This window comes from Artemia franciscana, chromosome 2, assembly GCF_032884065.1.
Source record: "Artemia franciscana chromosome 2, ASM3288406v1, whole genome shotgun sequence".
NCBI lineage: Eukaryota > Metazoa > Arthropoda > Branchiopoda > Anostraca > Artemiidae > Artemia > Artemia franciscana.
Window position 1 is genome coordinate 2,289,705 of NC_088864.1, and position 6,495 is coordinate 2,296,199.

At 34.0% G+C, this 6,495-nt stretch overlaps 1 pseudogene; it reads right to left on the minus strand.

Annotated features, from left to right (window-relative positions):
• Positions 1–568: 568 nt before the first annotated feature.
• Positions 569–1,319, minus strand: LOC136044004 (protein Pixie-like; annotated as a pseudogene).
• Between the last annotated feature and the right edge of the window lie 5,176 nt (positions 1,320–6,495).

Here is a 6,495-nt window from a genome sequence, read left to right on the forward strand (position 1 = left end):
CAGTTTGAGCCGTGTACTGATGATTAATTAGAAAAGGTGATCAAATAAAGGTAACATGTTTTTCAGGTAGATTTTGCAACATTGTCCAACCATATAAATTTATAGTATCTAAATACATTAAATGGTCTGAATATTGTTTTTGATTACAGTTTTTCATATACTTATTATTTGCTTTAGTGTGTCCTTTCATACAATGCGATACACCTCCTCTTATTCCTTTTTCATTAAAGGTATACAAATCTTTGTCTGAAAATAATGGAACTTCAGCTTTAGAGTGTTTGAGAAAAGCTTCTTATGTTAGTCCTGGTGCTGAAATGATGTGATGTAGATCTAATTTATAATTCAATAAGCTTAAGTTTTCTAAAGTTTTAAAAAATATCCTATAAAATTAAAACATCGCTTTTTATGGATCACTTTGTAGTCTTATATTATTTTACATTTAATTAATTTCCAATTAGATTTCGCTCTTATATATTCTTCTACAGGAATATTTTCCCCCCTTAATCTAGAATAAAACCTGTCTGTTGAAAGTAATTTGTATCATTAAATTATTAATTTAATGATAGTATTAGTTTAAGTTGTTGGGATCTCTTCTAAACGTATTTCCAAGAAGTTTCAAAAAGCGATTCATTCCACAGAGAAGGGACTGTGGTGCGGCTGCTGAAGCATTCTGGGACGGAACGCCATTAAAAACTATAACTCGATCAGCCAAATATGTTGACATTATAAATTCCGGCTCCACAACAAAGGCTGTTTTCTTGGTGTGCAGGATAAAGTTTTTAATGACTTTCGCTGCAACAAGACGTTGCTCTGAATCCAGATAGGCTGAGGGCTAATCAATCAGATAAACATCTGCGGGTTTTCCTAAGGTAAGGACAAGTGCCACTCGTTGAAGCTCACCAGCAGATAAACGCTGAACATCCTGATCCATAATATCCTCGATTTTCATTGGTTTCATTACGTCAGTGTTAAACTGTGCATGAGTAAAGGCATCCCTAATCTTCTCCACCAATAGGCTTCGCACTTTTCCATCATATTTGGTTGTGAGTTTCTGTGGCTTATAACTTATTTGCCAAGGGGAACTTCTGCCCTTCCTTTGTCTGGACGTAAGTTACCCGCCAGCAGCTGAATAAGGGTTGTCTTCCCTGTTCCATTTTCACCAAGTAGCACAATAATTTCAGCATCTGTAAATTCACCCCCTTCAACTTGCAAGGCGAATTCTCCTAAGGTTTTCTTCATGTTAGGATACTCAAAGTGCCGCATAAGTTTTATCTCTTCTTCTGTTGCAGTCTCTGAAAATTTAAACTTTCCGTCTTGGATGTCATGCCAAATAGTATCATTGATTGTTTTTGAAACAACTTCCAAATATGCCATCGTTAATCTTAGATTTTAATTTCTTATCGATTTTAGATTTTTGAATCATATAATATTTTCAAAATCAGTTCAAAAAGGAGTAAACTTAACCTTATCCTATTATCTTGGGATCATGACGTTTTTATGACGTGTGAAAGAGATAGAAGCTTTTTTAGATAATAATATTTTACAGAAGGAAATGCAATAGCTCACTTTTTGACTTTACGGTTCTGTCCATCTAGTAGCCAAATTTGAACTAGGTGCTTGAATGAAACTCTATGAAACCGGATGGTTTTGAGCTGGTTTGGTAAATGGGGAACCCCAGAAAGTGAGTTAGATGGGAAAGTGTGCATATGCTCATCAAGGTTATAGTCCAATAGGTTTCATCAACAGTTATTGTCTTATAAAATGATATAAGACTCTCCGCTGAATCAAAATTATCTTTCTCAGGTACTAATTCTCTAAGAAATAAATGAGAGTCATATTATGAGAGATTATCCATAACAATACTTAAGTGTTTGCAAAATTTTAAAATTTTTATTATATTCTGCATTAATTAATCCACGTATAACACCAGTCATATGATCGTGATCCAAAAAAACGCATTATCTACTATTTCCTTTTCACAAATATGACAGCTTTTAATACTTGCATTAATACATTTTTCTTTTACTTATTTTGTGTATAACCGTGATCTCGCTTTTTATTTTCATACTCATTGGCTACTTCTGTACACACCTCTTTTATGATAGTTACAAAATGTCCCCTAGCATCTTCACCAAGGCGTTCTTAATATTTATTTTGTGAAAACAACATTATTTTTGAAAAACAATATTTTAATATTTACGAAAAACCACATACTTGGAATCCATAAGCAAATGGCCTTTGCTTTGCTACTTTAATTGACTTTTAATCCTTCTTTTGATTAAACTCTTAATGACACGATTCAGAACCATCTATAACACTGTAAGGTACTTTCATTTGTTTAGCTATATTTTTGAATTCAATTTTTGATCCTTTTTCAAATTTTCAAATTCATAAATATCTTGAATACCTTATCAACTTGTCTGACATTTGCTGAGTGAAGATAAGTGAGTATTGACCAAAGAAGGCATTTATTATCGCTATTTTTATGTATATTATTATTTTTATTGCCCCTAAGTGTTTTGATTCTAAAGCAGCTGATCTTGAAAATCAATCTAAAAGAATTAGATAAAGGTACAATTTTAAAGGTTACTGAAAAAAATAAAGATAAAATAAATTATTTGGAAATTGATATTGAACTATCCATCAAATGCTAAATTATTATATTTGATTGGTAGTATAGGAAAAACAAGACATAAATAAACCTTTATTTCACAAATTAATCAAATTCTTATTTCACAAGACCTGTTTCGATATTAAGGCTCAGGATGAGAAACTGTGAAAATATTGGAAATTTTAATTTTGAATGGTGTAAAATCAGTTGAAATAGGGGTAAATTGATGGGGTGGGATCTAGATCCCGTATTCACATTGTGAAAAGCATAAAAATAAGACCAAATTTTATTTTCAAAGACCTGTTTTTATGTTTAATTTAGGGTTATAAAATGTTCAAAATGTCCAAAAATTTATATTAAAATGAAATAAAATGGACTGACCGTGGTGTAAATTGATGGGATGATTTAAGTTGGGCAGAACATGCATTTACTATACTACTAAAGTGACTAACTGATTCATGATGCTTTCATGCCTTTTTCCAAAGCAGAAATGATAATATTAAAAATAATAATTTATTTTTTACCCATAAAAACACTATAAAAGTATTAGAATATGGAGTAAAAACAATTAAATACACACAAAAAATTCAAAAAATTAAAAATAATGACTATAGAAATCTGTTACATTAAAAAAGCTTAAAAAATCAAATAAAGACACGCAAACAAAAATGAACTACAGAGAAATAAAAAAAATCAACATTAAAAAGACGGAAGAAATGAAATTCACAAAAAAATAAAAAAAAGAAAATGGGAAGTCAACCAATGATAGATAACTATACAAAAAAATTTACAAGATGATTATATGGAAAGAGCCCATCAAGAGCAGTATCTGAGAACTTTCTGTGTTGCTTTTCCAACTTTAATGTTATATCAGGTCCACCATATTTACCATGTTATGTATCCAGGGAGGAGTGAAAAGGAAAAACTTACAGTTCCTAATATAACTACTCCGGATTCTTTTTAAATCAATTTTTCTCAGGATGCGGTAAATTCCTGCCGTATAAAGTAATGATTGATCGCAGTATGTAGACTAGAGTTTTGCGATTTTATTATGTTTCTCTCGATTGGGAACAGTTTTCCCATATCTTAATTGTATTATTTTAGAAATGTCGTAAACAGTGCGTTGGTGAAAACTAGAAAGATTATTAGTAAGGCTTAGTAAGGCTTGCATATACGGAATAGTTAACAATAGAAAAACTAACTGCAAGAATAATCATTTTCAAGCTTTTCAGAATTAATCACTTTAAACCATTCACGTTTCTTAACAGGGAAATCCATGTCAAGGTAGCTTATTGACCAAAGATACCTCTTATAATCCGCTATAGTTTTCGCTTTAAATCCACAACACACCCTGATTGTGGGTGGCCACAATCGTTCCAAACTCGAAGCCAGAATTTAGCTCTGTTTTTCACAATCTTGAAATTGGGATCTGCTGAACAGATTGATTTTTGAGTACCAATAAGGATCCGTTCTGATGAAACAGCTCTACATTCAGCTTCTTTCAATCAAGATACTATTTCTTTATAATGTAAATTTAACTCAGAAACTCTGTCAGGTCTGACACATTGAAACTGCAATAAATTATAAGGTACACGTATAAGAGATAAACAGGATGTAAGTGTAGATATGTATAAAGAGATATCTAATTTTCCAATGATAATTCGAAAACCATTTTGATTTTTTTTCGAATTTCTAATCTGTCGGAACAGAGGGAAGCGAAAAAATCACAGATAATTGAAGATGGTCAATATCATGGTCATCATTATGGACAGTGACAATCGAAGAATAAATAGATGAAGAGCACACAACGTGGTCAATGTCAGCAGTCTTTCCACAGTGACGGATATAGGTGAAGGGTAGATATTTAGGGATTATGCGGTATAGCAGGAGACAATCAACAACATAATCCTTTCTAACACAGTCAGTATTGATATTGTATTAAGATCATCAATCACTGTTTAATTTAGAGATCGAGATACTAATCGTTTAATTAATTTTCTCAGAGAAGCACAAGCCTTCACAAAAATTGTAATCGAGTGATCAGAGTTAATGTCATGGGGAAAACATGAGTTGATCAGAATAGTTGATTAAACATGGACTGCTAAGAAGAATTCGACATGATGAAAACAGATAGGGGTGAAGAAATAAACATTACGCTTAAAGATGCATGCAAGACCCACTGATGGACGGCAACCAGTTACCCTGGCAGAGGTCGAAAATACCATGCGGTTTGGACTTCGACGCAGAAAATCAAGGCTACCTGAAGTCAAAAATGCTCTTGAAAACAAACTAAATCGTATTGGCTGCATAATTAGTCAATGAGAAAGTATTTGTCCTTAGTTCCATTAATATTGTAGGACATCATAGAAAACTGAAAAGTCATTGATGTGGGTTGGGGTCCATTTTAAGTTTATCTTGCACAACAGGAAAACTAAGCTCTGAGATGGGTGATTTTTATCACAGTTAGCACATCTAGGAGGGGAGCAATGTATGGTTTATCTTTCGCAGAAATGTGTGCTCCAGCACAACGGGCACATTTAGGAGTATCAAAGGTGTCTTCTATAGGGTGTTGGCTTGTGAGATGTTTCAATCAGGCTAAATTGGCTGCTTAGGTCTACTTTTGCAGTACCAGCAGGGTTTCTAATAAGTTTCCTTCTTAATTTAAATTCTCAAAGGTGTTTTCTATAAGGTGTGGCTTGTGAGGTGTTGCAATCAGGCCAAATGGGCTATTTATTAGTTAACATGCTAGGTTTTGGTAGAGGACAATAGAGCTTTTTTAATGTTTTCTTTATTTTAGGATATAAATTAAAAGGAAAGTTGTACTTTATTACAATTATTAATTATTTGCAATAGTTAGTTAATTATTAGTTTGCATGCTAGGTTTTAGCAGAGGACAACAGAGCTTGTATATGTTATTTTTGTCCTTTACTTTATAGTCTAAATAAAAGTAAAGTTGCAATTTACTGCAACTATTTATTAGTTGCATTAGTTAGTTAATTATTAGATAATCATGCTAGGTTTTGGTAGGTGAGTCAGATGAGTTACAAACCTTCTCCCAGCAATGGGTTAAATTGCATGGTGAAGCAGAACACCATCGTAGGAGGATCCTCTATAGGAGGACAACTGCGGCAGGGCGTAAGATCCAGATTTATGGACAACAGCCCCTGTAAAGGGCTGCCTCGACCCTTTCGGGGTACCTGCAAGACTAGGAAACTTGCGGTCAATTTTTCCCACTTGAGGAGTGGCGCCCTTCGAGGAAATTATAGCCTAGTAAACAACACAGCACTCGTACGGGATTCTGATTATTGGATATTTTTCTGGGCTTGGTTTGTTTTGATGGGCGTTTTCGGGCTGAAAAACCTCTTCCTAGCTAATTTATCTACTATGGGCTGCCTCCCCGTAGTAGCATAATATTTGTAGGCATGAATATATAATGAGTCGGAGGTAACAGGCTTGGGACTGTCTGTGCAGGATTTCGACTCTAGTTGATAGAAGAGCATCACCAACTGCTGAAAACCATGTTGCGACCAAGATGTGCCCAGGATTGCACAAAGCCTCCAACTTACTGGAGATCCCAGGGACTCCTTGCTGTACGGCTCTAAGCCGGCTTAAGCGCTTCAGTGTAGACTTGAGAAGATATGTTGGTCCCAATCCTGCACTGGTATCCTGGATCACTGCTTTTCCTGAGGCCAAAATAATTTCAAAGATTTAAAGAACATGAAAATTGGAACTTGGAATGTTACGGCGTTAAAAAATGACTATCGCATCGACATTTTGACTGACGAATTCAGACGGTTTGAACTGGATTTATTAGGAGTTTCAGAGACTCATATCCCAGGGGTAGGAAGCATGAAATTAGGAGACATTGAATTTGTTTACTCAGG